Genomic DNA, 23084 nt, shown 5'->3' with positions numbered 1-23084 from the left:
ATTCACATGCCAGGGTATAGTTTGAACTCACACACCGGAGTATAGTTTGAACTCACGTCAGGGTGTAGTTTCCACTCACACGCCAGGGTGAAGTTTGAACTCACGTCAGGGTGTAGTTTCAACTCACATGCCAGGTTTGAACTCACATGCTAGGGTGTAATTTGAACTCACACGCCAGGGTGAAGTTTGAACTCACACGCCAGGGTGTATTTTGAACTCACACGCCAGGGTGAAGTTTGAACTCACACGCCAGGGTGTAGTTTGAACTCACTTCAGGGTGTAGTTTCAACTCACACACCAGGGTGAAGTTTGAACTCACGTCAGGGTGTAGTTTGAAATCACATGCCAGGGTGTAGTTTGAACTCACACGCCAGGGCGTAGTTTGAACTCACACACCAGGGTGAAGTTTGAACTCATACACCAGGGTGAAGTTTGAACTCACGTCAGGGTGTAGTTTGAACTCACAAGCCAGGGTGTAGTTTGAACTCACACGCCAGCGTGTAGTTTGAACTCACACGCCAGGGTATAGTTTCAACTCAAACGCCAGGGTGCAGTTTCAACTCACACGCCAGGGTGTAGTTTCAAATCATACGCCAGGGTGTAGTTTCAACCACGTCAGGGTGTAGTTTGAACTCACACGCCAGGGTGAAGTTTGAACTCACAGGCCAGGGTGAAGTTTGAACTCACGTCAGGGTGTAGTTTGAACTCACATGCCAGGGTGTAGTTTGAACTCACACGCCAGGGTGTAGTTTGAACTCACACGCCAGGGTGAAGTTTGAACTCACGTCAGGGTGTAGTTTGAACTCACACGCCAGGGTGTAGTTTGAACTCACACGCCAGGGTGTAGTTTGAATTCACACGCCAGGGTATAGTTTCAACGCACACACCAGGGTGCAGTTTCAACTCACACGCCAGGGTGTAGTTTCAACTCACATGCCAGGGTGTAGTTTCAACTCACGTCAGGGTGTAGTTTGAACTCACACGCCAGGGTGAAGTTTGAACTCACAGGCCAGGGTGAAGTTTGAACTCACGTCAGGGTGTAGTTTGAACTCACATGGCAGGGTGTAGTTTGAACTCACACACCAGGGTGTAGTTTGCACTCACACGCCAGGGTGAAGTTTGAACTCACACGCCAGGGTGTAGTTTGAACTCACACGCCAGGGTGTAGTTTGAACTCACACGCCAGGGTGTAGTTTGAACTCACACGCCAGGGTGAAGTTTGAACTCACACACCAGGGTGAAGTTTGAACTCACGTCAGGGTGTAGTTTCAACTCACACGCCAGTTTAACACGTAGGCTAGGTTTGAACTCACATGCTAGGGTGTAATTTGAACTCACACGCCAGAGTGTAGTTTCAACTCACACGCCAGGTTGTAGTTTGAACTCACACGCCAAGGTGAAGTTTGAACTCACGTCAGGGTGTAGTTTGAACTCACATGCCAGGGTGTAGTTTGAGCTCACACGCCAGGGTGTAGTTTGAACTCACACGCCAGGGTGAAGTTGGAACTGACACGCCAGGGTGTAGGTTGAATTCACACGCCAGGGTGAAGTTTGAACTCACGTCAGGGTGTAGTTTGAACTCACATGCCAGGGTGTAGTTTGAGCTCACACGCCAGGGTGTAGTTTGAACTCACACGCCAGGGTGAAGTTGGAACTCACACGCCAGGGTGTAGGTTGAACTCACACGCCAGGGTGAAGTTTGAACTCATGTCATGGTGAAGTTTGAACTCACACGCCAGTGTGAAGTTTGAACTCACACGCCAGGGTGTAGTTTGAACTCACACGCCAGGGTGAAGTTTGAACTCACACGCCATGGTGAAGTTTGAACTCACGTCAGGGTGTAGTTTGAACTCACACGCCAGGATGAAGTTTGAACTCACAGGCCAGTGTGAAGTTTGAACTCACGTCAGGGTGTAGTTTGAACTCACATGCCAGGGTGTAGTTTGAACTCAAACACCTGGGTGTAGTTTGCACTCACACGCCAGGGTGAAGTTTGAACTCACACGCCAGGGTGTAGTTTGAACTCACGTCAGGGTGTAGTTTGAACCACGTCAGGGTGTAGTTTGAACTCACACGCCAGGGTGTAGTTTGAACTCACAGGCCAGGGTGAAGTTTGAACTCACGTCAGGGTGTAGTTTGAACTCACATGCCAGGGTGTAGTTTGAACTCACACGCCAGGGTGTAGTTTGAAATCACGTCAGGGTGTAGTTTCCACTCACACGCCAGGGTGAAGTTTGAACTCACGTCAGGGTGTAGTTTGAACTCACATGCCAGGGTGTAGTTTGAGCTCACACGCCAGGGTGTAGTTTGAACTCACACGCCAGGGTGAAGTTGGAACTCACACGCCAGGGTGTAGGTTGAACTCACACGCCAGGGTGAAGTTTGAACTCATGTCATGGTGAAGTTTGAGCTCACACGCCAGGGTGAAGTTTGAACTCACACGCCAGGGTGTAGTTTAAACTCACACGCCAGGGTGAAGTTTGAACTCACACGCCATGGTGAAGTTTGAACTCACACGCCAGGGTGAAGTTTGAACTCACATCAGGGTGAAGTTTGAACTCACACGCCAGGGTGAAATATGAACTCACACGTCAGGGTGAAGTTTGAACTCACATGCCAGGGTGACGTTTGAATTCACACGCCAGGGTGAAGGTTGATCTGATACGCCAGGGTGAAGTTTGATCTCACATGTCAGGGTGAAGTTTGAACTCACACGCCAGGGTATAGTTTGAACTCACACGCCAGGGTGAAGATTGAACTCACGTCAGGGTGAAGTTTGAACTCACACGCCAGGGTGAAGTTGAACTCACAGGCCAGGGTGAAGTTTGAACTCACACGCCAGGGTGAAGTTGAACTCACAGGCCAGGGTGAAGTTGAACTCACACGCCAGGGTGTAGTTTGAACTCACACGCCAGGGTGAAGTTTGAACTCAGGTCAGGCTGTAGTTTGAATTCACATGCCAGGGTATAGTTTGAACTCACACACCGGAGTATAGTTTGAACTCACGTCAGGGTGTAGTTTCCACTCACACGCCAGGGTGAAGTTTGAACTCACGTCAGGGTGTAGTTTCAACTCACATGCCAGGTTTGAACTCACATGCTAGGGTGTAATTTGAACTCACACGCCAGGGTGAAGTTTGAACTCACACGCCAGGGTGTATTTTGAACTCACACGCCAGGGTGAAGTTTGAACTCACACGCCAGGGTGTAGTTTGAACTCACTTCAGGGTGTAGTTTCAACTCACACACCAGGGTGAAGTTTGAACTCACGTCAGGGTGTAGTTTGAAATCACATGCCAGAGTGTAGTTTGAACTCACACGCCAGGGCGTAGTTTGAACTCACACGCCAGGGTGAAATATGAACTCACACGTCAGGGTGAAGTTTGAACTCACATGCCAGGGTGTAGTTTGAACTCACACGCCAGGGTGTAGTTTGAAATCACGTCAGGGTGTAGTTTCCACTCACACGCCAGGGTGAAGTTTGAACTCACGTCAGGGTGTAGTTTGAACTCACATGCCAGGGTGTAGTTTGAGCTCACACGCCAGGGTGTAGTTTGAACTCACACGCCAGGGTGAAGTTGGAACTCACACGCCAGGGTGTAGGGTGAACTCACACGCCAGGGTGAAGTTTGAACTCATGTCATGGTGAAGTTTGAACTCACACGCCAGGGTGAAGTTTGAACTCACACGCCAGGGTGTAGTTTGAACTCACACGCCAGGGTGAAGTTTGAACTCACACGCCATGGTGAAGTTTGAACTCACACGCCAGGGTGAAGTTTGAACTCACATCAGGGTGAAGTTTGAACTCACACGCCAGGGTGAAATATGAACTCACACGTCAGGGTGAAGTTTGAACTCACATGCCAGGGTGACGTTTCAATTCACACGCCAGGGTGAAGGTTGATCTGATACGCCAGGGTGAAGTTTGATCTCACATGTCAGGGTGAAGTTTGAACTCACACGCCAGGGTGTAGTTTGAACTCACACGCCAGGGTGAAGATTGAACTCACGTCAGGGTGAAGTTTGAACTCACACGCCAGGGTGAAGTTGAACTCACAGGCCAGGGTGAAGTTTGAACTCACACGCCAGGGTGAAGTTGAACTCACAGGCCAGGGTGAAGTTGAACTCACACGCCAGGGTGTAGTTTGAACTCACACGCCAGGGTGAAGTTTGAACTCAGGTCAGGCTGTAGTTTGAATTCACATGCCAGGGTATAGTTTGAACTCACACACCGGAGTATAGTTTGAACTCACGTCAGGGTGTAGTTTCCACTCACACGCCAGGGTGAAGTTTGAACTCACGTCAGGGTGTAGTTTCAACTCACATGCCAGGTTTGAACTCACATGCTAGGGTGTAATTTGAACTCACACGCCAGGGTGAAGTTTGAACTCACACGCCAGGGTGTATTTTGAACTCACACGCCAGGGTGAAGTTTGAACTCACACGCCAGGGTGTAGTTTGAACTCACTTCAGGGTGTAGTTTCAACTCACACACCAGGGTGAAGTTTGAACTCACGTCAGGGTGTAGTTTGAAATCACATGCCAGGGTGTAGTTTGAACTCACACGCCAGGGCGTAGTTTGAACTCACACGCCAGGGTGAAATATGAACTCACACGTCAGGGTGAAGTTTGAACTCACATGCCAGGGTGACGTTTGAATTCCAACGCCAGGGTGAAGGTTGATCTGATACGCCAGGGTGAAGTTTGATCTCACACGTCAGGGTGAAGTTTGGACTCACGGCAGGGTGAAGTTTGAACTCACATGTCAGGGTGAAGTTTGAACTCACACGCCAGGGTGTAGTTTGAACTCACACGCCAGGGTGAAGATTGAACTCACGTCAGGGTGAAGTTTGAACTCACACGCCAGGGTGAAGTTGAACTCACAGGCCAGGGTGAAGTTTGAACTCACACGCCAGGGTGAAGTTGAACTCACAGGCCAGGGTGAAGTTGAACTCACACGCCAGGGTGTAGTTTGAACTCACACGCCAGGGTGAAGATTGAACTCACGTCAGGGTGAAGTTTGAACTCACACGCCAGGGTGAAGTTGAACTCACAGGCCAGGGTGAAGTTTGAACTCACACGCCAGGGTGAAGTTGAACTCACAGGCCAGGGTGAAGTTGAACTCACACGCCAGGGTGTAGTTTGAACTCACACGCCAGGGTGAAGTTTGAACTCAGGTCAGGCTGTAGTTTGAATTCACATGCCAGGGTATAGTTTGAACTCACACACCGGAGTATAGTTTGAACTCACGTCAGGGTGTAGTTTCCACTCACACGCCAGGGTGAAGTTTGAACTCACGTCAGGGTGTAGTTTCAACTCACATGCCAGGTTTGAACTCACATGCTAGGGTGTAATTTGAACTCACACGCCAGGGTGAAGTTTGAACTCACGTCAGGGTGTAGTTTGAACTCACACGCCAGGGTGAAGTTTGAACTCACACGCCAGGGTGTAGTTTGAACTCACTTCAGGGTGTAGTTTCAACTCACACACCAGGGTGAAGTTTGAACTCACGTCAGGGTGTAGTTTGAAATCACATGCCAGGGTGTAGTTTGAACTCACACGCCAGGGCGTAGTTTGAACTCACACACCAGGGTGAAGTTTGAACTCATACACCAGGGTGAAGTTTGAACTCACGTCAGGGTGTAGTTTGAACTCACAAGCCAGGGTGTAGTTTGAACTCACACGCCAGCGTGTAGTTTGAACTCACACGCCAGGGTATAGTTTCAACTCAAACGCCAGGGTGCAGTTTCAACTCACACGCCAGGGTGTAGTTTCAAATCATACGCCAGGGTGTAGTTTCAACCACGTCAGGGTGTAGTTTGAACTCACACGCCAGGGTGAAGTTTGAACTCACAGGCCAGGGTGAAGTTTGAACTCACGTCAGGGTGTAGTTTGAACTCATATGCCAGGGTGTAGTTTGAACTCACACGCCAGGGTGTAGTTTGAACTCACACGCCAGGGTGAAGTTTGAACTCAAGTCAGGGTGTAGTTTGAACTCACACGCCAGGGTGTAGTTTGAACTCACACGCCAGGGTGTAGTTTGCACTCACACGCCAGGGTGAAGTTTGAACTCACACGCCAGGGTGTAGTTTGAACTCACGTCAGGGTGTAGTTTCAATTCACACGCCAGGGTGAAGTTTGAACTCACGTCAGGGTGTAGTTTGAACTCACACGCCAGGGTGTAGTTTGAACTCACACGCCAGGGTGTAGTTTGAACTCACACGCCAGGGTGAAGTTTGAACTCACACACCAGGGTGAAGTTTGAACTCACGTCAGGGTGTAGTTTCAACTCACACGCCAGGTTTGAACTCACATGCTAGGGTGTAATTTGAACTCACACGCCAGAGTGTAGTTTCAACTCACACGCCAGGTTGTAGTTTGAACTCACACGCCAAGGTGAAGTTTGAACTCACACGCCAGGGTGTAGTTTGAACTCACACGCCAGGGTGAAGTTTGAACTCACGTCAGGGTGTAGTTTGAACTCACATGCCAGGGTGTAGTTTGAGCTCACACGCCAGGGTGTAGTTTGAACTCACACGCCAGGGTGAAGTTGGAACTGACACGCCAGGGTGTAGGTTGAATTCACACGCCAGGGTGAAGTTTGAACTCATGTCATGGTGAAGTTTGAACTCACACGCCAGGGTGAAGTTTGAACTCACACACCAGGGCGTAGTTTGAACTCACACGCCAGGGTGAAGTTTGAACTCACGCCATGGTGAAGTTTGAACTCACACGCCAGGGTGAAGTTTGAACTCACATCAGGGTGAAGTTTGAACTCACACGCCAGGGTGAAATATGAACTCACACGTCAGGGTGAAGTTTGAACTCACATGCCAGGGTGAAGTTTGAATTCACGCGCCAGGGTGAAGGTTGATCTGATATGCCAGGGTGAAGTTTGATCTCACACGTCAGGGTGAAGTTTGAACTCACACGTCAGGGTGAAGTTTGAACTCACACGCCAGGGTGTAGTTTGAACTCACACGCCAGGGTGAAGTTTGAACTCACGTCAGGGTGAAGTTTGAACTCACACGCCAGGGTGAAGTTGAACTCACAGGCCAGGGTGAAGTTGAACTCACACGCCAGGGTGTATTTTGAACTCACACGCCAGGGTGAAGTTTGAACTCACAGGCCAGGGTGAAGTTGAACCACACGCCAGGGTGTAGTTTGAACTCACACGCCAGGGTGAAGTTTGAACTCACACGCCAGGGTGTAGTTTGAACTCACGTCAGGGTGTAGTTTCAATTCACACGCCAGGGTGAAGTTTGAACTCACGTCAGGGTGTAGTTTGAACTCACACGCCAGGGTGTAGTTTGAACTCACACGCCAGGGTGTAGTTTGAACTCACACGCCAGGGTGAAGTTTGAACTCACACGCCAGGGTGTAGTTTGAACTCACACGCCAGGGTGTAGTTTGCACTCACACGCCAGGGTGAAGTTTGAACTCACACGCCAGGGTGTAGTTTGAACTCACGTCAGGGTGTAGTTTCAATTCACACGCCAGGGTGAAGTTTGAACTCACGTCAGGGTGTAGTTTGAACTCACACGCCAGGGTGTAGTTTGAACTCACACGCCAGGGTGTAGTTTGAACTCACACGCCAGGGTGAAGTTTGAACTCACACACCAGGGTGAAGTTTGAACTCACGTCAGGGTGTAGTTTCAACTCACACGCCAGGTTTGAACTCACATGCTAGGGTGTAATTTGAACTCACACGCCAGAGTGTAGTTTCAACTCACACGCCAGGTTGTAGTTTGAACTCACACGCCAAGGTGAAGTTTGAACTCACGTCAGGGTGTAGTTTGAACTCACATGCCAGGGTGTAGTTTGAGCTCACACGCCAGGGTGTAGTTTGAACTCACACGCCAGGGTGAAGTTGGAACTGACACGCCAGGGTGTAGGTTGAATTCACACGCCAGGGTGAAGTTTGAACTCATGTCATGGTGAAGTTTGAACTCACACGCCAGGGTGAAGTTTGAACTCACACACCAGGGCGTAGTTTGAACTCACACGCCAGGGTGAAGTTTGAACTCACGCCATGGTGAAGTTTGAACTCACACGCCAGGGTGAAGTTTGAACTCACATCAGGGTGAAGTTTGAACTCACACGCCAGGGTGAAATATGAACTCACACGTCAGGGTGAAGTTTGAACTCACATGCCAGGGTGAAGTTTGAATTCACGCGCCAGGGTGAAGGTTGATCTGATATGCCAGGGTGAAGTTTGATCTCACACGTCAGGGTGAAGTTTGAACTCACACGTCAGGGTGAAGTTTGAACTTACACGCCAGGGTGTAGTTTGAACTCACACGCCAGGGTGAAGTTTGAACTCACAGGCCAGGGTGAAGTTGAACCACACGCCAGGGTGTAGTTTGAACTCACACGCCAGGGTGAAGTTTGAACTCACACGCCAGGGTGTAGTTTGAACTCACGTCAGGGTGTAGTTTCAATTCACACGCCAGGGTGAAGTTTGAACTCACGTCAGGGTGTAGTTTGAACTCACACGCCAGGGTGTAGTTTGAACTCACACGCCAGGGTGTAGTTTGAACTCACACGCCAGGGTGAAGTTTGAACTCACACACTAGGGTGAAGTTTGAACTCACGTCAGGGTGTAGTTTCAACTCACACGCCAGGTTTGAACTCACAGGCCAGGGTGTAGTTTGAACTCACACGCCAGGGTGTAGTTTGAACTCACACGCCAGGGTGAAGTTTGAACTCACACGCCTGGGTGTAGTTTGAACTCACGTCAGGGTGTAGTCTCAACTCACACGCCAGGGTGAAGTTTGAATTCACGTAAGGGTGTAGTTTGAACTCACACGCCAGGGTGTAGTTTGAACTCACGTCAGGGTGTAGTTTGAACTCACACGCCAGGGTGTAGTTTGAACTCACGTCAGGGTGTAGTTTGAACTCACATGCCAGGGTGTAGTTTGAACTCACACGCCAGGGTGTAGTTTGAACTCACACGCCAGGGTGAAGTTTGAACTCATACGCCAGGGTGAAGTTTGAACTCACGTCAGGGTGTAGTTTGAACTCACGCCAGGGTGAAGTTTGAACTCCCACGCCAGGGTGTAGTTTGAACTCACACGCCAGGGTGCAGTTTCAACTCACACGCCAGGGTGTAGTTTCAACTCACACGCCATGGTGCAGTTTCAACTCACATGCCAGGGTGTAGTTTCAACTCGCACACCAGGGTGTAGTTTAAACTCACACGAAAGGGTGAAGTTTGAACTCACGTCAGGGTGAAGTTGGAACTCACACGCCAGGGTGAAATATGAACTCACACACCAGGGTGAAGTTTGAACTCACACGCCAGGGTGAAGTTTGAACTCACACACCAGGGTGAAGGTTGAACTCACACGCCAGGGTGTAATTTGAACTCACACATCAGGGTGAAGTTTGAACTCACATGTCAGGGTGAAGTTTGATCTCACACGTCAGGGTGAAGTTGGAACTCACACGCCAGGGTGAAGTTTGAATTCACACGCCAGGGTGAAGTTTGAACTCACACGTCCGGGTGAAGTTTTAACTCACCTGCCAGGGTGAAGTTGAATTCACACGCCAGGGTGAAGTTTGAACTCAGGTCAGGCTGTAGTTTGAATTCACATCCCAGGGTGTAGTTTGAACTCACACACCAGAGTGTAGTTTGAACTCACGTCAGGGTGTAGTTTACACTCACACGCCAGGGTGAAGTTTGAACTCACGTCAGGGTGTAGTTTGAACTCACACGCCAGGGTGTAGTTTCAACTCACACGCCAGGGTGAAGTTTGAACTCACTTCAGGGTGTAGTTTCAACTCACACGCCACGGTGAAGTTTGAACTCACGTCAGGGTGTAGTTTGAACTCACATGACAGGGTGTAGTTTGAACTCACACGCCAGGGCGTAGTTTGAACTCACACCCCAGGGTGAAGTTTGAACTCACACGCCAGGGTGCAGTTTCAACTCACACGCCAGGGTGTAGTTTCAAATCTTACGCCAGGGTGTAGTTTCAACCACGTCAGGGTGTAGTTTGAACTCACACGCCAGGGTGAGGTTTGAACTCACAGGCCAGGGTGAAGTTTGAACTCACGTCAGGGTGTAGTTTGAACTCACATGCCAGGGTGTAGTTTGAACTCACACGCCAGGGTGTAGTTTGAACTCACACGCCAGGGTGAAGTTTGAACTCACACGCCAGGGTGTAGTTTGAACTCACGTCAGGGTGTAGTTTCAACTCACACGCCAGGGTGAAGTTTGAACTCACGTCAGGGTGTAGTTTGAACTCACACGCCAGGGTGTAGTTTGAATTCACACGCCAGGGTATAGTTTCAACGTACACACCAGGGTGCAGTTTCAACTCACACGCCAGGGTGTAGTTTCAACTCACATGCCAGGGTGTAGTTTCAACTCACGTCAGGGTGTAGTTTGAACTCACACGCCAGGGTGAAGTTTGAACTCACAGGCCAGGGTGAAGTTTGAACTCACGTCAGGGTGTAGTTTGAACTCACATGCCAGGGTGTAGTTTGAACTCACACACCAGGGTGTAGTTTCAACTCACATGCCAGGGTGTAGTTTCAACTCACGTCAGGGTGTAGTTTGAACTCACACGCCAGGGTGAAGTTTGAACTCACAGGCCAGGGTGAAGTTTGAACTCACGTCAGGGTGCAGTTTGAACTCACATGCCAGGGTGTAGTTTGAACTCACACACCAGGGTGTAGTTTGCACTCACACGCCAGGGTGAAGTTTGAACTCACACACCAGGGTGTAGTTTGAACTCACGTCAGGGTGTAGTTTCAATTCACACGCTAGGGTGAAGTTTGAACTCATGTCATGGTGAAGTTTGAACTCACGTCAGGGTGTAGTTTCAACTCACACGCCAGGTTTGAACTCACATGCTAGGGTGTAATTTGAACTCACACGCCAGGGTGTAGTTTGAACTCACACGCCAGGGTGAAGTTGGAACTCACGCCAGGGTGTAGGTTGAATTCACACGCCAGGGTGAAGTTTGAACTCATGTCATGGTGAAGTTTGAACTCACACGCCAGGGGGTAGTTTGAACTCACACGCCAGGGTGAAGTTTGAACTCACACGCCATGGTGAAGTTTGAACTCACACGCCAGGGTGAAGTTTGAACTCACATCAGGGTGAAGTTTGAACTCACACGCCAGGGTGAAATATGAACTCACACGTCAGGGTGAAGTTTGAACTCACATGCCAGGGTGAAGTTTGAATTCACACGCCAGGGTGAAGGTTGATCTGATACGCCAGGGTGAAGTTTGATCTCACACGTCAGGGTGAAGTTTGGACTCACGGCAGGGTGAAGTTTGAACTCACACGTCAGGGTGAAGTTTGAACTCACACGCCAGGGTGTAGTTTGAACTCACACGCCAGGGTGAAGTTTGAACTCACGTCAGGGTGAAGTTTGAACTCACACGCCAGGGTGAAGTTGAACTCACAGGCCAGGGTGAAGTTGAACTCACACGCCAGGGTGTATTTTGAACTCACACGCCAGGGTGAAGTTTGAACTCACAGGCCAGGGTGAAGTTGAACCACACGCCAGGGTGTAGTTTGAACTCACACGCCAGGGTGAAGTTTGAACTCACAGGCCAGGGTGTAGTTTGAACTCACACGCCAGGGTGTAGTTTGAACTCACACGCCAGGGTGAAGTTTGAACTCACACACCAGGGTGAAGTTTGAACTCACGTCAGGGTGTAGTTTCAACTCACACGCCAGGTTTGAACTCACATGCTAGGGTGTAATTTGAACTCACACGCCAGAGTGTAGTTTCAACTCACACGCCAGGTTGTAGTTTGAACTCACACGCCAAGGTGAAGTTTGAACTCACGTCAGGGTGTAGTTTGAACTCACATGCCAGGGTGTAGTTTGAGCTCACACGCCAGGGTGTAGTTTGAACTCACACGCCAGGGTGAAGTTGGAACTGACACGCCAGGGTGTAGGTTGAATTCACACGCCAGGGTGAAGTTTGAACTCATGTCATGGTGAAGTTTGAACTCACACGCCAGGGTGAAGTTTGAACTCACACACCAGGGCGTAGTTTGAACTCACACGCCAGGGTGAAGTTTGAACTCACGCCATGGTGAAGTTTGAACTCACACGCCAGGGTGAAGTTTGAACTCACATCAGGGTGAAGTTTGAACTCACACGCCAGGGTGAAATATGAACTCACACGTCAGGGTGAAGTTTGAACTCACATGCCAGGGTGAAGTTTGAATTCACGCGCCAGGGTGAAGGTTGATCTGATATGCCAGGGTGAAGTTTGATCTCACACGTCAGGGTGAAGTTTGAACTCACACGTCAGGGTGAAGTTTGAACTTACACGCCAGGGTGTAGTTTGAACTCACACGCCAGGGTGAAGTTTGAACTCACAGGCCAGGGTGAAGTTGAACCACACGCCAGGGTGTAGTTTGAACTCACACGCCAGGGTGAAGTTTGAACTCACACGCCAGGGTGAAGTTTGAACTCACACACTAGGGTGAAGTTTGAACTCACGTCAGGGTGTAGTTTCAACTCACACGCCAGGTTTGAACTCACAGGCCAGGGTGTAGTTTGAACTCACACGCCAGGGTGTAGTTTGAACTCACACGCCAGGGTGAAGTTTGAACTCACACGCCTGGGTGTAGTTTGAACTCACGTCAGGGTGTAGTCTCAACTCACACGCCAGGGTGAAGTTTGAATTCACGTAAGGGTGTAGTTTGAACTCACACGCCAGGGTGTAGTTTGAACTCACGTCAGGGTGTAGTTTGAACTCACACGCCAGGGTGTAGTTTGAACTCACGTCAGGGTGTAGTTTGAACTCACATGCCAGGGTGTAGTTTGAACTCACACGCCAGGGTGTAGTTTGAACTCACACGCCAGGGTGAAGTTTGAACTCATACGCCAGGGTGAAGTTTGAACTCACGTCAGGGTGTAGTTTGAACTCACGCCAGGGTGAAGTTTGAACTCCCACGCCAGGGTGTAGTTTGAACTCACACGCCAGGGTGCAGTTTCAACTCACACGCCAGGGTGTAGTTTCAACTCACACGCCATGGTGCAGTTTCAACTCACATGCCAGGGTGTAGTTTCAACTCGCACACCAGGGTGTAGTTTAAACTCACACGAAAGGGTGAAGTTTGAACTCACGTCAGGGTGAAGTTGGAACTCACACGCCAGGGTGAAATATGAACTCACACACCAGGGTGAAGTTTGAACTCACACGCCAGGGTGAAGTTTGAACTCACACACCAGGGTGAAGGTTGAACTCACACGCCAGGGTGTAATTTACTCACACATCAGGGTGAAGTTTGAACTCACATGTCAGGGTGAAGTTTGATCTCACACGTCAGGGTGAAGTTGGAACTCACACGCCAGGGTGAAGTTTGAATTCACACGCCAGGGTGAAGTTTGAACTCACACGTCCGGGTGAAATTTTAACTCACCTGCCAGGGTGAAGTTGAATTCACACGCCAGGGTGAAGTTTGAACTCAGGTCAGGCTGTAGTTTGAATTCACATCCCAGGGTGTAGTTTGAACTCACACACCAGAGTGTAGTTTGAACTCACGTCAGGGTGTAGTTTACACTCACACGCCAGGGTGAAGTTTGAACTCACGTCAGGGTGTAGTTTGAACTCACACGCCAGGGTGTAGTTTCAACTCACACGCCAGGGTGAAGTTTGAACTCACTTCAGGGTGTAGTTTCAACTCACACGCCACGGTGAAGTTTGAACTCACGTCAGGGTGTAGTTTGAACTCACATGACAGGGTGTAGTTTGAACTCACACGCCAGGGCGTAGTTTGAACTCACACCCCAGGGTGAAGTTTGAACTCACACGCCAGGGTGCAGTTTCAACTCACACGCCAGGGTGTAGTTTCAAATCTTACGCCAGGGTGTAGTTTCAACCACGTCAGGGTGTAGTTTGAACTCACACGCCAGGGTGAGGTTTGAACTCACAGGCCAGGGTGAAGTTTGAACTCACGTCAGGGTGTAGTTTGAACTCACATGCCAGGGTGTAGTTTGAACTCACACGCCAGGGTGTAGTTTGAACTCACACGCCAGGGTGAAGTTTGAACTCACACGCCAGGGTGTAGTTTGAACTCACGTCAGGGTGTAGTTTCAACTCACACGCCAGGGTGAAGTTTGAACTCACGTCAGGGTGTAGTTTGAACTCACACGCCAGGGTGTAGTTTGAATTCACACGCCAGGGTATAGTTTCAACGTACACACCAGGGTGCAGTTTCAACTCACACGCCAGGGTGTAGTTTCAACTCACATGCCAGGGTGTAGTTTCAACTCACGTCAGGGTGTAGTTTGAACTCACACGCCAGGGTGAAGTTTGAACTCACAGGCCAGGGTGAAGTTTGAACTCACGTCAGGGTGTAGTTTGAACTCACATGCCAGGGTGTAGTTTGAACTCACACACCAGGGTGTAGTTTCAACTCACATGCCAGGGTGTAGTTTCAACTCACGTCAGGGTGTAGTTTGAACTCACACGCCAGGGTGAAGTTTGAACTCACAGGCCAGGGTGAAGTTTGAACTCACGTCAGGGTGCAGTTTGAACTCACATGCCAGGGTGTAGTTTGAACTCACACACCAGGGTGTAGTTTGCACTCACACGCCAGGGTGAAGTTTGAACTCACACACCAGGGTGTAGTTTGAACTCACGTCAGGGTGTAGTTTCAATTCACACGCTAGGGTGAAGTTTGAACTCATGTCATGGTGAAGTTTGAACTCACGTCAGGGTGTAGTTTCAACTCACACGCCAGGTTTGAACTCACATGCTAGGGTGTAATTTGAACTCACACGCCAGGGTGTAGTTTGAACTCACACGCCAGGGTGAAGTTGGAACTCACGCCAGGGTGTAGGTTGAATTCACACGCCAGGGTGAAGTTTGAACTCATGTCATGGTGAAGTTTGAACTCACACGCCAGGGGGTAGTTTGAACTCACACGCCAGGGTGAAGTTTGAACTCACACGCCATGGTGAAGTTTGAACTCACACGCCAGGGTGAAGTTTGAACTCACATCAGGGTGAAGTTTGAACTCACACGCCAGGGTGAAATATGAACTCACACGTCAGGGTGAAGTTTGAACTCACATGCCAGGGTGAAGTTTGAATTCACACGCCAGGGTGAAGGTTGATCTGATACGCCAGGGTGAAGTTTGATCTCACACGTCAGGGTGAAGTTTGGACTCACGGCAGGGTGAAGTTTGAACTCACACGTCAGGGTGAAGTTTGAACTCACACGCCAGGGTGTAGTTTGAACTCACACGCCAGGGTGAAGTTTGAACTCACGTCAGGGTGAAGTTTGAACTCACACGCCAGGGTGAAGTTGAACTCACAGGCCAGTGTGAAGTTGAACTCACACGCCAGGGTGTATTTTGAACTCACACGCCAGGGTGAAGTTTGAACTCACAGGCCAGGGTGAAGTTGAACCACACGCCAGGGTGTAGTTTGAACTCACACGCCAGGGTGAAGTTTGAACTCACAGGCCAGGGTAAAGATTGAACTCAGGTCAGGGTGTAGTTTGAATTCACATGCCAGGGTGTAGTTTGAACTCACACACCAGAGTGTAGTTTGAACTCACACGCCAGGGTGAAGTTTGAACTCACACGCCTGGGTGTAGTTTGAACTCACGTCAGGGTGTAGTCTCAACTCACACGCCAGGGTGAAGTTTGAATTCACGTCAGGGTGTAGTTTGAACTCATACGCCAGGGTGTAGTTTGAACTCACGTCAGGGTGTACTTTGAACTCACATGCCAGGGTGTAGTTTGAACTCACACGCCAGGGTGTAGTTTGAACTCACACGCCAGGGTGAAGTTTGAACTCATACGCCAGGGTGAAGTTTGAACTCACGTCAGGGTGTAGTTTGAACTCACGCCAGGGTGTAGTTTGAACTCACACGCCAGGGTGCAGTTTCAACTCACACGCCAGGGTGTAATTTCAACTCACACGCCATGGTGCAGTTTCAACTCACACGCCAGGGTGTAGTTTCAACTCGCACACCAGGGTGTAGTTTAAACTCACACGAAAGGGTGAAGTTTGAACTCACGTCAGGGTGAAGTTGGAACTCACACGCCAGGGTGAAATATGAACTCACACACCAGGGTGAAGTTTGAACTCACACGCCAGGGTGAAGTTTGAACTCACACACCAGGGTGAAGTTTGAACTCACACGCCAGGGTGTAGTTTGAACTCACACATCAGGGTGAAGTTTGAACTCACACGTGAGGGTGAAGTTTGAACTCACATGTCAGGGTGAAGTTTGATCTCACACGCCAGGGTGAAGTTTGAATTCACACGCCAGGGTGAAGTCTGAACTCACACGTCCGGGTGAAGTTTTAACTCACCTGCCAGGGTGAAGTTTGAATTCACACGCCAGGGTGAAGTTTGAACTCACGTCAGGATGAAGTTTGAACTCACCTGCCAGGGTATAGTTTGAACTCCCACACCAGGGTGTAGTTTGAACTCACGTCAGGGTGTAGTTTCAACTCACATGCCAGGATGAAGTTTGAACTCACGTCGGGGTGTAGTTTGAACTCACACACCAGGGTATAGTTTGAACTCACACACCAGGGTGTAGTTTGACCTCACACGCCAGGGTGAAGTTTGAACTCACACGCCAGGGTGTAGTTTGAACTCACGTCAGGGTGTAGTTTCAACTCACATGCCAGGATGAAGTTTGAACTCACGTCGGGGTGTAGTTTGAACTCACATGCCAGGGTGTAGTTTGAACTCACACGCCAGGGTGTAGTTTTAACTCACACGCCAGGGTGAAGTTTGAACTCATACGTCAGGGTGAAGTTTGAACTCACGTCAGGGTGTAGTTTGAACTCACATGCCAGGGTGTAGTTTGAACTCACACGCCAGGGTGTAGTTTTAACTCACACGCCAGGGTGAAGTTTGAACTCATACGTCAGGGTGAAGTTTGAACTCACGTCAGGGTGTAGTTTGAAGTCACACGCCAGGGTGTAGTTTGAACTCACACGCCAGGGTGTAGTTTGAACTCACACGCCAGGGTGTAGTTTCAACTCACACGCCAGGGTGTAGTTTCAACTCACGTTAGGGTGTAGTTTGAACTAACACGCCAGGGTGAAGTTTGAACTCACAGGCCAGGTTGAAGTTTGAACTCACGTCAGGGTGTAGTTTGAACTCACACGCCAGGGTGTAGTTTGAACTCACACACCAGGGTGTAGTTTGAACTCACACGCCAGGGTGAAGTTTGAACTCACACGCCAGGGTGTAGTTTGAACTCACGTCAGGGTGTAGTTTCAACTCACACGCCAGGGTGAAGTTTGAACTCACGTCAGGATGTAGTTTGAACTCACATGCGAGGGTGTAGTCTGAACTCACACGCTAGGGTGTGGTTTGAACTCACACGCCAGGGTGAAGTTTGAACTCACGTCAGGGTGTAGTTTCAACTCACTCGCCAGGGTCTAGTTTGAACTCACACGCCAGGGTGAAGTTTGAACTCACGTCAGGGTGAAGTTGGAACTCACACGCCAGGGTAGAGTGAATCGAGTCTCTCACCTTTCTGAAGAGATTCCGCGACTCTAAGGCGCTTTGTTTCTTCTCACACAGCTTAAAGGTCGTGATCTGAGTGTGGCTTTTTCACTCCAGCGCTGTCCTCCAGACAGTCTCGTCCCTTCACCTGAAGGCCGCTTGTGTTGTGGCCGAAACGTCGTGAGAATATTATTGTGTTATTTTATTTGATCAATTTATTATTTTATTCTCATTCTACGTGACTTTACCGAAAGAACCAAAGAAGATGCATCCTTGCAGTCACGAAAGCTTTAAATCGAAATTTAACCGCCTCTACGAAGAGGGATTCCACACAACCTTAAGATCATTCAACAGACTCTGGGATAAGATGGCTCAACTAATCGAGTGTCTCACCTTTCTGAAGAGATGCCGCGACTCTAATGCGCTTTGTTTCTTCTCACACAGCTTAAAGGTCGTGATCTGAGCGTGGCTTTTTCACTCCAGCGCTGTCCTCCAGACAGTCTCGTCCCTTCACCTGATGAAGGCCGCTTGTGTTGTGGCCGAAACGTCGTGAGAATATTATTGCGTTATTTTATTTTATCAATTTATTATTTTATTCTCATTCTACGTGACTTTACCGAAAGAACCAAAGAAGAGACTTAGATTACTTCAATAAAATTATAACAAACACACACATACTGTACAAACAGCTGTTCCCACAGAGAGCGAAATCAAAAGAAATTCCAGTCAGTTGTGAGAAGGCGAACCGAGGTGGGCGAATTTCACATATAAGCAAGGACACAGATCATGCAACTTAGTACTGGGAGGGGTAGGCCCCAGGACATGGCCTCAAGATCAACCATGGGTGTCGTGTCTCACAGAGAAGGGGGGCGAGGCATTGCTAGGTGCTGAGTTCGGCACTGACCGACAGAGTTTCACTGGAAGTTTTATTCTACACTTATCCTGATGTTTTGAGTCGCTTGCAGAGTCAAGGTTTTCGATAAGTTGTATTGTACTAAGCGATAAGAGTTGCGAGAAGCTAAGAAGTGTGCAAATACAATTTATGAGTTCTGAGAGTAAGTGAGAAGCTGTGAGTGCAATTGTGCGTCGCCGGAGAGAGCACGAAGCAGTGGAAAGAGCCTGAACCAGCGCAACCTGAAGTAAGGGCGGGAGAGGCACCACCGGGTGCCTGCGCGAAGCTGGCAGCTGCACGTCAAAGGAGAGAGCACGGAGAGAGCACGAAGCAGTGGAAAGAGCCTGAACCAGCGCAGCCCTGAAGGAAGGGCGGGAGAGCCACCACAGGGGGCCCGCACGAAGCTGGCAGCTGCCGCCAAGGGAGAGAGCACGGAGCAGCGAAAAAAAGCCTTAATAGCGTAGCCAAGAGGAAAAGTTTCAACACTTGCGAGAGCACTGAGGGTTCGACCCACACACACACCAACGAGCACCAGCTGGGAACCAAGACAAGAGTGAGGAACGGCGACCAGCGGACGAGCTGCGAGTACATCGTACACCGACGAAGGACAGCACGGAGAAGGAGAGAGAGCGCGTGACCGGCGCAATCGAGGAAGAGTGTCCGGCGCTGGCATCAGGGACAAGCTGCGAGTGCAATCGGGCACCTTCCAAGATGAGCAACGTGCCTGCAACAGAGAGACCTGCAGCTGCAGCCAAGAGATAGAAAGCCGTGTGTATGACACACACGCACATGACCCACCGCCTGGCAGGGAACTCCTTATCTCAAAAAGTGGAGCACGGAAACAATACACCAAGACACACTCACACATAACACACATATCGAGACAAATAAGATTTCTCCGAAAGTTATCCTTGTGTTTCAAATAGGGTGGTCATCCAAATTGGGTGCGTCAACTATTAGCTGATCGTGGAAAGCATTGCTGCCCATTGAGTTATGTAGATACGGTCGTTTAGAAGTATTTTAGTCATTGCTCTTTGGTTCTTTCGGTAAAGTGATGTAGGTATAAAATAAAATAAATCATGACGTTTCGATCGCAACACAAGCGGTCGTCCTCAGGCGTAAAAAATATAATCCAGCAGCGGAACTGCTGAACTAGCGAGAGAGCAGTTACAACAAGGTCATATATGTGGCGATGGGCAAGCAAGCGGGGTCTGAGCTGGAAAGGAATTCCACCCCCGGACGCAAGCACATCAGGGATTAGGGAGAAAGATTAGCATGAGCGTCCGTCGCCGCGTAAGAGTATTATGCCCGCATATGCACACAACAGCAGTGTTAATGAGAGATTAGCACCATGAGAGTGCAATCCAAAGGGCATGTGAGCTTGAGAGGTGCAATCCAAAGGACAATTGAGCATAAGTGCAAAAATCCTATTTGAGTAATTCTTATTGTTAATTGCATAATCTATACCAATGAATTCATTGAAACTAAACATTTATAAACATCTACAGTGAGGGAAAAAAATATTTGATCCCCTGATGATTTTGTACGTTTGCCCACTGACAAAGAAATGATCAGTCTATCATTTTAATGGTAGGTTTATTTGAACAGTGAGAGACAGAATAACAACAAAAATCCAGAAAAACGCATGTCAAAAATGTTATAAATTGATTTGCATTTTAATTAGGGAAATAAGTATTTGACCCCCTCTCAATCAGAAAAATTTCTGGCTCTCAGGTGTCTTTTATACAGGTAACGAGCTGAGATTAGGAGCACACTCTTAAAGGGAGTGCTCCTAATCTCAGCTTGTTACCTGTATAAAGGGAGTGCTCCTAATCTCAGCTTGTTACCTGTATAAAAGACACCTGTCCACAGAAGCAATCAATCAATCCTCCTAATTAGCATAGTTTTACATAAATATAAATTAGCATAGTTTCGGATAATTACACATTTTTTCATTTTCATTTCATTTTTTTATAATTTTTATAATTTTGCAAGAACTAATATATACAAGAGAATTCACGTGCTAGGGTGTAGTTGGAACTCACACGCCAGGGTGTAATTTTAAATCACGTGCCAGGGTGTAGTTGGAACTTACACGCCAAGGTGTAGTTGAAACTCACACGCCAGGGTGTAGTTTCGGAAGCAGCATCTGCAGGAGCGCGAGTGCATCCCCGCGGCGTCTGTGTTCAGCGACGACCACGACATCCTCACCACCTACTCGACACGTGTTCTGCTACAGGCGCGGGCCGGTTTAGGCCAGCAGTGAGTGGTGACGCAACTTTGGGCTGAAGGGGGGAAGGGCAGAGTTAAGCTACTATAGTAATTACAGTACTTATATTATTCATTAACCGAATTAGATCAATACATTATTTAAACTATGAACTTCATAAATTAACAGCATACTTGGTCTGACCAATTCAGACCTTATTGGTCACCCCGTGTCCTTATAAATCTCAACGTTCATCCTACAAAGTCTCATCACAAAGGGAGAAACACAAACAAAATAGAAAAAACATTTTTGTTACTTAATTTCCGTGTACAAGAATACGGCTAAACCGTATGGGTTGACAGGTATGTAACAGTACACATAGCAAGTAATTTACCTGGTGGTATTGAAACAATTCTTACCTGCTTGAGTTGAACCGATGCTGCTTGAAATTATACAATGGCAGGCATTGACGATGGGAAGCGTAAAAACACTATTTGGAGTTTACTGTCCGCTTATTTTAATAACTTCTCAGATCTTTTTTCGGGGACTCAATTCACTACTTTAAGCTCTGAACATCAAGGGCAGCGAGAGAGCCTCTATGAAGGCCAGTAGCGTGCTGTGTTAGGGGTCATGTAAGGAGCATCACAGCCGGCTTTGTATCCTGAGTCCACACTCACAGTGAGCCAGGTACTTGTTTAAGGCCGAGCTGACCTAAGGGAGGCCCCCAGAAATGGTTAAGATTCGAGTTGCCGCTGTTTCTCCCCATCAGAAATTAAATTCCCTTCAGGCATCTTCATGTTGCGTCTCAATGAGACACATGAGCTAAAGGCGTCTGAGTTTTCACTTTTGCCGTCATCTATTTTAACGGATGTAGAAAGTAAAATATGTACTGAGTGTTGAACTTATTTTGCACCGTACATAGCCAACCGCAGTGCCGGATTAAGATAGTGCGGGACATTTAGAATGTTATAAAGGGGCCCTAACTAAATAAAAAACACATAAATATTAAAACATTAATTTTTAACTTGCATAGTAAAGTAATTGCATTTTTTCATCTATGCTATCTATATATATGTAGCGACGTAAATGGGCTATGTACACTTACCTGTAGGGGCAGTCGCAATATCCCTAGCCCCAGAGCAGGAGGGAGCTGTGGGGTGTTCTAGGATCCCCTGGGACCCCTCCCAGTAAGAGGGGGCTGGGGGTGTCCTGGGATCCCCCGGAGCCCTCTCTGGAACTCTCTAGAAGGTAGGCGGAGCCAGGGATGACGCACCGGTGCTGGGTATAAAAGCCGGACCCCTGGAAGGTTCCGGGGCCAGTCGAAGACAGAAGCAAGAAGACCAGCTAGATAGGACCCTGGGACCCCTAGCCCCGCTGCCCTTGTAAGGGCTGGGACTCTGTGTGGCTCAGTGGTGAGACCCTGGGAACCCCCAACCCGACGTTCTTGTGAGGGCTGGGTCCGAGTGGGCCAGTGGTCGGAACCCGCACCCTGGCTAGGTCGGGTTAGAGTAGCCTCCCCAAGGCACCCATAGCCGGAGGACCCAGAGTTGAGTACCTCCCCAGGCAGTGGTTACTGTTCTATATGTGGGTGTGTGAAAATTGATGAAAAATAATGAAAATTAATGAAATTAGAAATTTGCATAATTAATCCGAAATTATGTTAATTCGTGTAATTATGCGTATAATTATGCTAATTAAAGGTAATCGTATTAATTTATACGAGTGTGTGTGGTTGTGTTAATGATACCCTTTATGATAATCAGGCCCCGCCTCGTTGACAAGGTGGGGTTATCAATCAGGATAACGCAATCAATCGTGTGCAGTTACGCTAGTGTCAATTCGGCCTTGTCTAACTTCGTATTATTGATCAGCATAATACAATGATTACATTTTGATTTAAAGCTTTCGTGACTGCAGTAATTCATATTCTTAGCTCTTTCGGTAAAGTCACGTTGAAGGGAAACAATAAAATAATAAAATATATAATATAATAAAATATAGAATGTAATAAAATATATAATATATTATATATTTTATTATTTTATTGTTTCCCTTCAACGTGACTACTGAAAGAGCTAAGAATATGAATACAATGATTCTCGCTTTTACACTCCCCGAGTGTTCATATTTTAGGTCCCAAGTTCATATCATTCGCTTTAAAGTTTAATGAGTGTGGATTGGTGTGTTTATAGTTTAGGTTCCCGAGTTTATATCTCATCGCAGGATACAGATCTTATGCAAAAATTTCAGGAAAGAATCACACGACCACTTCTGTATTAATCAATTTATCTTCGAATTAAACCTTAACTATAATATGTATGTGAACTCTCAATCTTCGGAACTTCAACACGGTATCCACACGGTATCAAGACAGTATCATCAACGACTGTACGATTTCACTTTGATAACACATGCACCCCGCATAAAGCGATTGCTGTTAGTGAGAGAGAGAGTCATAACATGCAAATGCTATGCTACACAAAAACTTATACATTATAACATGAACGACCATTATGCTTGAAA

This window comes from Petromyzon marinus, chromosome 26, assembly GCF_048934315.1.
Source record: "Petromyzon marinus isolate PM22_M1 ecotype Great Lakes invasive population chromosome 26, UKy_Petmar_22M1.pri1.0, whole genome shotgun sequence".
Taxonomy (NCBI): Eukaryota; Metazoa; Chordata; class Hyperoartia; order Petromyzontiformes; family Petromyzontidae; genus Petromyzon; species Petromyzon marinus.
This window is presented reverse-complemented; position numbering follows the sequence as displayed.